The sequence below is a fragment of the Orbicella faveolata genome, unplaced genomic scaffold, assembly GCF_042242905.1.
Source record: "Orbicella faveolata isolate gen_17 unplaced genomic scaffold, um_ofav_v1 contig_36, whole genome shotgun sequence".
NCBI classification, from domain to species: Eukaryota; Metazoa; Cnidaria; class Anthozoa; order Scleractinia; family Merulinidae; genus Orbicella; species Orbicella faveolata.
The window spans coordinates 3,145,904-3,152,394 of record NW_028301565.1 but is presented as its reverse complement, the minus strand read 5'-3'; the positions used below and the strand labels follow the sequence as shown (position 1 = coordinate 3,152,394).

The 6,491-nt window shown below is 40.7% G+C and overlaps 1 long non-coding RNA gene across 2 annotated transcripts in view; it reads left to right on the top strand.

Moving 5' to 3' along the window:
• Positions 1–2,729: 2,729 nt before the first annotated feature.
• The window catches only part of LOC110041338 (uncharacterized), an 86,078-nt gene continuing 82,316 nt past the window's right edge, over positions 2,730–6,491 (top strand). The window contains exons 1-2 of one of the 2 annotated variants that reach the window (XR_016202416.1): positions 2,730–2,892; positions 3,506–3,665. This is a non-coding gene — a long non-coding RNA (uncharacterized LOC110041338). The remainder of the gene's footprint in view (positions 2,893–3,505; positions 3,666–6,491) is intronic. The other variant, XR_016202417.1, reaches the window with a different exon arrangement.

The following is a 6,491-nucleotide window of genomic DNA, read 5'->3' as shown; positions in this document are numbered from 1 at the left end:
CTTTTCAAGCTTCCGCCGCCAGATGTTCCGTGGTCTCCCTCTCTTTCTTTGACCTTGGGGGTTCCAGTTCAGGGCTTGACGGCCAATGCTGCTAGGTGGTTTGCGTAGCGTATGGCCAAGCCAGCTCCATTAGCTACCTGGGCTGTCTTCCCTGACTCAAACATTGTTCTGATGTTCCAAGTTCCGATGTTTAAGGTTTTTCTGGTCAACAGAAGGGTAGTCAGCGTTGTAGGTTCCTTTCGGTTTTCCCTGCAACTCGTCATGCACCTTCGCGAGGAAAGCCCTTCTTCTCCCAGAACTTGTGGAGTTTGTCGATTCATCATTGGTGTTTCTGTAGCAGCATAGCCTTTACGGGGTAGGGGTGCTAACCCTACGCCCAACCTTCCTCCTTTCTCAGCCGGGCTTAGGACTGTCCATGGCAGAGTTATGATTTCCTTACCATTGGCCAAACTCCCAGTTTCCAGTCTGTTAGCAACCGAAAGCTAAGTTGAATGGTAAGCTTAGTTGGTTAAGTAGCACCTGGAAAACCGGTCTTACGTCATATATTCGACGGTCATGATCGATGGCTTTTTCTGTCACATATGAACCCTCAGTTAAATGACCTTGCTCTCCATGAGTTCTCGTAGCTCAGTGGACAGAGCGCCCGCCCGGTGTTTGGGAGGTCATGGGTTCGATTCCTAGCTGTCGGGGACGCTCGTGTCATGTTGATCAGTTCACTTTTCACATAGAGTAAACAGCCAGGCGTATCGCTTGTTTGCTTTCATTGGTGCATTTCGATTCACATTACCAGTTATTCCGACTATTACAGGTAATTTCAGCTCGAGTTTAATTTTAAATTCTTTAGCAGGCTTGTACTCTTGCCGGAAAGAAGTTAATTGCTGTGGAGCGAGCGTAGCGAGCGAGCAGCAACATAATCAGGATTTAAGAAGAATATATAGAAGGGGGTGCGAATTCTCAAATTCATCACTTTTTACCAGAATGCATTGCATCTAACCAGAGTGCACCACGTTTTACCAGAGTGCACTGGGCCACGAACAACATGAGGACGTCGAGGCGTCCCCTTTTTCGCGTGGATTCCAGTGAGAAAGATTAGTGGTTATCTTTTGGTCTGATTTACCTGTGAAGGAGATCGTGCTTGACTTTCACAACTCTTGCTTTTGTTCTTAATGCAATATGTGAAAGTTTGTAAATCTGGACGATTATAGACCAATTTCGATATATTAAAATTCAGCCTAAAACGTAGACCTCAGTACGAGGCTCTGGGAAATAACTACAGAATTTGTGCGGTTTATTCCCCAGAGTCTCGGGCGGATGTCTATTGTTTTAGGCTGAATTTTTTTAATACATCGAAATTGGTCTATTGTGGCATCTTAATTTTAAACTTAGTATGTCATTTCTTTGCGCGCAGTCTCGCCTACTTGGTCGACTTCTTAAATACTAACAGAGAAATCGTCGTTACTAAAGCTTGTAGAATAATTGAAACAAACGAAAACCGTAGAACACGTTAATTTCATACACGCAATCGATCAATTCCTTTTCATCCAAACATGAATTTTAGCTTCACACATTGCGATGGACGCAACATTTTTGTCAACATTCCAGAGATGTTTAATGCGTATCAGTACAGAATTAATAAGTTAGATTTCTGCTCCTACAATTTCCACATCTTTCGATTTTCGCGATCTTGTAAAGGGGAGGTTGATGTGTGTTGCTTTATGTCCAAACATAGTTCACTATATGCTTTTTCTGTCACGATCCCTTAATTATTGTCGCACCTCGCCATCGATGCGTCATCATGCATGAAGTTGTAGATGAATCTCTGCATAAAATATGTCACTGTCAACAGAATGTGCTGCAGCATTACTATCTTTTATATACATTAGTTACAATTGTGCATAATGATGGAATGCCTTCTGTTCATAACTCTTGTATTAAACGAACCCTTTCTTTAGTCGATGTTTTTAGGAAAGAAAATCGCGAGTGGTCTTGAGTCAGAACTTGACTGTACTTTGATGATCACTGCATATTTTCTGCCATTCTTTTTTCTCATGAACCTCAATGCGCTGGGGATTACAAAAGAATTTTTTGATCAATGGTTTTCGGTTACGTTCATGTAAAAAGTGCTTTTGTTTTCTCGGCTGATTACATTTACATACCGCGCCATCGCATTATGGAATGAAATGAGGACCTCATTGCGACGAGAAGACCAGTTTTGATATCGTGGAAGTTTTAATGCTAAAAATAGGCGGAATCAACGGTGCGGTGTCCAAACTAAAGAATACTCTACAGTCATTAGCCTGAAATGCTAGTCATCTCCCGTCTCATGTCTCCCGCCCTCATACGTACCCCCGCCACAGGGCGTGAGATGATTGACATTTCAGGCTGCCTTCGTACAGAATACCGGTTGTTGTGTGTTTTATAAAAATACTAGTAATGAAAAATGGGACAAAAGAAAGGCATGATTCAGTTATTTTTTCAAAGGAAACAATAGACTCCCGAAAGCGTCGAAGAAATGATATGTCCGCTGTGTTATGCAAATATCCTGCCCTCATGATTTGCAACCTGAAAACCATGTTATCGCTGCTCTTCTTGTTCACTGAGTCAAAGTCAACGGTTACTTTGCTCCTTGATGAAAATATTAAGCTTAAACCAGGAGCTGAAATATCGAGAAGGATCGAGAAAAACGTGCATCGGAAGAAATCTGGCATGGCGCGCTTTTTATCTAAACAATAGATAATCTCTAGTGTATTAGCGTGGTATTTTATAGCATTCCTTGAAAAGAAGCATGCTAAAGCCATTTGAGGCGCAGTTGCTCACTGCTTGCAATGAAGGTGGGTCGATTTTGAACTGTCGAGAGTTTTGGCTCGCCAATATAATCCGTTGAAATTTGAGGTAAGCTAAAGTTGATTAGGTTGGAAAACGTTGCGTCTCTGTTGGTATCTTACATGCCAAGTTGCGAATGTTTTTGAGCTAATTAGTCGTGCACAACCGAATATTTTAGCTCTTTGACGAAGCTGTGTGGTAGGTAGAATGAAAGCCTTCGATCGATACAGCAAGAGCCCATCATAGGACTGTTTTTTTCGGTTCTTATTTCACGGGGCGAGAAAAGAAACTGACGGTTTTTTCTCGTCACGTAAAGCCGGCAAGAGCAGAAGAAAATGCTCTCGCGGGCTAATTGTAACGGTAGCTTCAACAACAATATATACTAGTCGAGGAGCAGCATTCTCCTCTCCTGTCTTCCAGCTCCGGTTCATGTTCTTACGCTGAACAAGAGAACGTTTCAGGTTATGCCAAGAAATGGTGATCTTTAAAATAATCTCAGGTCACTGTGATATAAGATTTTTTGCATGGCGCTGGATGTGAGATTGAATCCCGCCATTAATGCAAATGCCGCCCTGCGATCGACGCGTAATCTTCTCGTCGATTCTCGAGCTGTACTTCATTATTCACTACGTGTTATTTGATGTTTTCTTTTCACTGAATTTAAAACTGTGGTCTTTCCTAGGTGTCTTTCGTCCACGAGTACCCCACCAGTAGTCCATTTCCTGGAAAAGAGAAGTGACTGTGAAGCACACTTGGTCTGGAAAGCTTAGAGTACAGTTTACTGTCCGGCGTGGTTTTGACGCTCATTCTGGAAAAAAAGGCCGTGGAAAGAGTATTGTTCAGTAAGTAGACGATTTGCGATTAAGTTTTGCTCTTTCTGCACATCAAAACGGCCGTGATAAACAAAAAGCTCGTTTCACAGGAAATATCTTTAGGATTCATGCAATCGTAGGAGTGCTCGATACAAATATATGTAGAGCGATTATGAAATCAAAGTTCGCAAGTCAGGTTCATAAATAATTTTTGAACTGAAGTGATTAGGGAATCGATAATCATCAGCTAGAATGATTATTTATTCATCTACTTATTTGTTACATTCGTAACTTTACTCCAAATTACCTTCAAAAATTAGTGATTAAAATACAGAAACAGGAGATAGAGGTGACTAAAAGCATCGCGCGCTATACTATTTTGATCTTCTGTGCTAGTTTCTAATTCCAGCCACGAAAAGACAACTAAAATTGCGCTTAAAACCTATTTATATTTTTAAAAGCGAACAACATCTACTATTGACGCTTCTGTTTTTCCTCGAGATACTTTTCTCAGGATTCTCGAGGTGGGGGTGGGGGGAGGGGGGAATAGAGAGAACCTGCCATCCATCCCTACGTACTAATTTTGCCATGAACACCCGCTGTGCAATCAACCTTGTTCCCAGGGTCTTTCCCTCGACGATTTTCAAAATGGCGGACTTTCCCGCCATTTTGAAAAGTGTAAGGGTTGGACTTGCTGTAGACGAGATCTGTCAATGTAATTTCAAGGAAAATCGCTTTATTTTTTTAATACTTGGCGAAGGCCGTCTGAAAATTTAAAGGTAAGAAAGCTTTGAAAGGAAACTGGGAAATTTTCTGTACAAAATCAAGAAGTTAACAGCGATTACAAACAGTGGCCGGGAATGGGTAGACTTGCCACAAGTCGACCTAGCGACCGTCGACGTTTAAGTTCGCGAAGAAATGTAAGGTTAACTGTATGAAGTGTTTTGAGCCCCCAGAGTTTTGAATTAACACAGTTATTGTTGACGATGCTATGAATTTAAGCTTAGCATATTGAATAATTGTATTTTACAAAATCATATGTAAGTTATCTGGCTCTCAACTTGGCATTTTTCATAGGCGACCAATAATTAACAATTAGACCTGTAACCCGCAAGGGCTACGGGTCAATAGCCCATGAGGCGAAGCCGAATGAGCTTTTGACCCGTGGCCCTTGTGGGCGAAGGGTCTAATTGTTTCAGTATCACCCAACTAGTCAGACAGAAAAGGCAATAATTAGCAAATGCAAGTTGAAGAAATATTTATTTGGGAGTAAAACAAAAGAAAGCGTCATGCTTGATTGGCCAATTTCGCCACTAGAGGACTATTAGTAAGAGTCCTTGAGTAACGTAGCCAATTAAAATGCAGGATTTGCAATAGTCCACTAATTGGGTGATACTAATTGACAATTAGGTCATGAGCTCAAGATTTCAATGAGGTGTTAGTTGATGAGGCCAAACTGTTTTAGTGGAATTCTAACTGAAATTTCCTTCAAATAACAATTCCAAATATTCTTGGTCTTAAACCCCAGCCAAATGATCGCAACATTTCAGCACAACATATCCCAACATTGTTGGCCAAGCATTTCAAGCTCCGACCAAATGATTACAACATTTGAATGCAACTGTCACAACATATCACAACATTGGGAGCAACATGTTGTGCTTGTTTGGCCACCCTGTTGCAATGTGCTGGGACATATTGGGTATTGAAAATCGCACTAGTGCGCATGTGGGGGCACAACATTGTTGCACAAGCCTGGCCAAACAACTACAACATCATGCAACATCCACAAATGCTGCATGAAAAATTTGACCATTTTATATTTGAGCTAACAACACCCAATATGTTACAACATGTCCCAGCATGTTGCAATAGGGTGGCCAAATGCGTGCAACATGTTGCGCCCAAGAATGTTGCGATATGTTGCATTGACATGTTGCGATTGTTTGGCTGGGGCTTTAGTATTAAACTTCATGCTTTAGAGAAATTGCGTGGACTGAATTAATTATCAATTTGACATTTCCAGTTGTGTAGTGCACTTATAATCAGTTTGTTAAAAGAATTGTGAGCTTTTTTAACTCAAGAAACCATAAATGCCCTCCTTTTAGTCTTCTCTCAGGAATTTTGTTTATTCATTTGTGTCTAAATGTTATGAGAAGATGTTGCAATTTTGCTGACCACACCAAACCACTGCACACTAACTAAACAATAGAGTGTTTCTGTCGAGGAACTATTGACTGATAGTTACCCAATAGAAATTTGATGTTTTTAAAACAGACATTTGCCTGAGAAGCAAAGCTTCAAGGGCAAATATGGTAGTTTTAAGAACATCAAATTTCCAAAGGGCAACTATCAGGCCGATAGTTCCGAGACATAAACACTCCATTGTCTTTATTGTTCACCACTAAATTTTCTTCCATGTGTCAGTTCAGAACTCATATTGAATTATTTTCAACCTTTTTTAGATGAAAGCTGTGAAAGCCAAATGTAAAATTTGAAAAAGGAAACGGAACAAAACTCAGTTAACACAATTTCAGTTGTTTATTTTTTAGAAGCCCCCTTTTTTAAAGAAACAATTTCACGGACAAGCACTATCCATCCAGGTATTTTCCTTGGACGGGCACTATCAGCTGATCGTGACTCTCGGCGGATGAACACTATACTGGGTCACGTGATCAATTTAAACCAATAAGAATCGGAGAAAATTTATTAGCGAGCTATAATGGCTGATAGTGTGCAATGGCTCAGCCAATCAGATTACAGCATTTGCTTAAGTATACTTGAACACTAAAGCAAATGCTACAATCTGATTGGCTGAGTGATCACACACTATCAGCTACTCTGATTCTTATTGGG